This window comes from Alligator sinensis, unplaced genomic scaffold (genome assembly GCF_000455745.1).
Source record: "Alligator sinensis unplaced genomic scaffold, ASM45574v1 scaffold41_1, whole genome shotgun sequence".
In the NCBI taxonomy this organism is placed as follows: domain Eukaryota; kingdom Metazoa; phylum Chordata; order Crocodylia; family Alligatoridae; genus Alligator; species Alligator sinensis.
In genome coordinates this window covers 709,530-712,720 of record NW_005841926.1, presented here as the reverse complement: position 1 = coordinate 712,720, position 3,191 = coordinate 709,530, and positions in this window count along the sequence as shown.

Sequence of the window (3,191 nt, the reverse complement as noted above, 5' to 3'; positions counted from 1 at the left end):
CTGGTTGAAACATGTCTTATGTAGAGCAGAACCCTATATCAATTTTACATGGCCAAATGCCATTTTTGGTGCATATGCATGGCTTGCCATTTTTTAACACATATTGTCAGTGTATAAGCCTCAGTACTGCCCAGACCTGTGGCCTGCTAGTGAAAGCACCACACTGGGAAGTTAGAGAGAGGTAGATTCAAACATCTGGGTAAGGGGAATCTAGAACCTCCATCACTTGTTTCCTGGCTGAGTACCCTACCCACTCAGATATTGGACCATAGCATAGGAGAGCCCTCCTTCTCCGGCATTTAGCACTTCTTCATCATAGGTTTTTGCCATGTACAATCTCATAATTTATGTTCACCCAGCATATGCATACATGCCTTGCTTGCAACTATGCATGTTTGGTGCCTGTGCGGATGTTTACATGTCACAGTAGGGTTCTGAACTTTGCAAACGTGCCAAAAATGGCTGCTAGACATGTAAAGTGGTAGGTAATTGAAACAGGATTCTTCCCATAATCTGTGATTGAAACGTGGAGGTATTAATGGAGACATCTGGAGTCAGATCCTCAGGTGATGTAATCCAGTTTAACTCCAATGGAACTGTGCTAATTTACAGCTGAGCATCTGCCACAGGCTTCTTTTCTGACAGTAGATTTAGAAGGTTGAACAGCAGCTGTTATAACAGTGGAAGTAAAACAACGTGAGATATTGGAGGACTGTAAGCAAACCATGGCTGGTCTGAATTTAGAGGTGACATAGTGAATATAAGGTAAGTGTACACTTTCATTCGTGCACCATAGTTACTGCACATTACATTTAGTACTTGGTTAACCAAGTACTAAATCAATGCACAGTAATTCATGCTACTGCTCAATAGCACCAACGCACAGGTTTTTAGTGACATTTACTGCGCAGTAGCCTAATACTACTGCACAGTAGCATCTTAGCATGGTTTTTGACCAGCACACTACTGAGCAGTGCTATTAGCAGGGATCCTGGTTTTCTCTGATTTAAGAAAATCCCCAATTTTCAGTTAAAAAATAACTCCAAATCCACATTTTTCTGTGATTAAAATGAAACACCACTATATACTATTTTATTTAAGTCACAGGAAAATGTGGATTTGGGGATACTTTTTTTAACTGTAAATTGGGGATTTTTTTTAAATCAGAGAAAACCAGGATCCCTGGTTATTAGGCTACTGCACAGTTAATGTGTCATGTAGATTTGTCCATAAGCTATTAAAATAGGGTCAGGCAAACCTTAGAAAAGACTCCTGTTGTTGCTCTGCACTGCATCAATCAAAAATTTGAGCAAACTGTTCTGAATTTGTCAAATGTTTTGCCCCTGCACATAGACTTGTAAAGCCAGGAGGCAGGCTCAGGACCATATAGTCAGAATTTATTTTGAAAAACATCTATAAATTTCACTATTTAAAATACAATGGCAGCTTCAAGCTCTTATCAGTGCCTTTGAGGTGAACTGTTCTAGAAGTAGCCATGGGTATACTGAGTTGCTCATTGGGACACAGTACTAAATAAATCCAAAGCCATCATTAAATAGTGCCCATTTGAAAAAAGTTGAAAATACTCAATTAGGCTGATTAGTCTTATGTTGGAATATTTAAAAGTAAGAGTGGAAATGTATGCCTGTCCTGTAGTAGATGAGGAACTTAATCACAGCTGTAACTGAAATGTCTTTCTTTCCAGGGAAAGGATTTCTTGTGGCCAAAAGTTTTACAGAAACTAGAAAGTACTGTGCTAGATTCGTGATAGCAAAAAATAAAAAAAAAGGATCATTCTGCTTCTTATGTCTAGGGACTAATTCTTTAGAGTAAGAGAATTGAAAAGTAAAGGTCGAAGTCCAAAATGGGACATGGGAGCCAGCAGTGCAATTTAAGAAAAAATGAGGTACGTGTCACCAAAGAAGCCATAGATGCCTATGAGTATATCTATATGACACAAATCAGTGTCCTACAAAGATGCTCCAAGTGAACTCCTCATATTCTAGCTCAGGAACTGGAAGCTTTTTAGCCATATTAGCATGACACAATGCTTAGGTGTAGCATCATATAATGCCAACTGCTTCCAGTTCTGATCTAGCTTGAGGTACCTCTGCATGATGATGTCTAATACTATATAGACATACCTTAAGTGTTCATCGGAAAATGCATTTTGGTGTGTCAAATTCAGCTACCTCATATGCCCACCATGTGGAGGAACCAAATGTCTCTGCCTATCCAGTGCTTAAGTCCCTGAGGAGTGCAATCTAGAAAGGGTGCCCACAGCATGCCTAAATACATCCTGACAGCACTGGGTTCAGGGCAAAGCACAACTGCCATGACCACTTTTATTCAAAACCATGGCCAAGAGTCAGATTCTTACATGATAGTCGTAATTGGAACACCAACCCAGGAAGTAGAAGACCTGTTTTCTAAGTCCTGCTAAATCTGAGAAGGTTTAATTAAACATTACCTGTATCCTGTTCCCCCTTGCTACTCTCTCTGGCCCTATGAACCTTCCATTTCTATATGCTAGTGCAGTTTTAACAGGAAGGATGTTGATGATACCTTGATGATTAGAGCATCAGCTTTTCCTATACATAGATAACTAAAGCACTCTCCTGGGAGATGTCATATGCCTCTGAACACCCTCATGCTGAACAGCCTCAAAGCTATGTCTCCCACAGGGCAAGTGGTCTAGCTTATTATATAAAAGGCAGCTTCATCTCCTCCCACTGTGCCTTAAAAGAAAAGGGTGACTCATTGCTCAGTAAGTGATTTTAGACTGTGAATGACAGTCTCAAATGGGTGCCCAAGTCTGAGAGAGAGGCAGGGTTTGAGACGTTCTCTTCAGTGGATGTATCTACATGTGTGCTTAACTGCACAGCAGACTAATTTGCTGTGGCTTAAAGCATCACAGTATGTGTGATGTTATTAGACTGCAGAAAAATAGTATTTACCCCTGTAAAATATTACTGTTTTGTATGATACTACTGTCATAGGGCCAGAGAGCAGCAAGAAGGAACAGGATATAGGTAATGTTTAAGTAAACCTTCTCAAGTTTAGCAGGACTTAGAATAAAGATCTCCTACTTCCTGGGTTAGTGTTTCAACTCCATGACTATTATATAAGAAGGTGACTCTTAGCCATGGTTTTGAGTAAAAGTGGTCATAGGACCAGTACTATCTTACTGA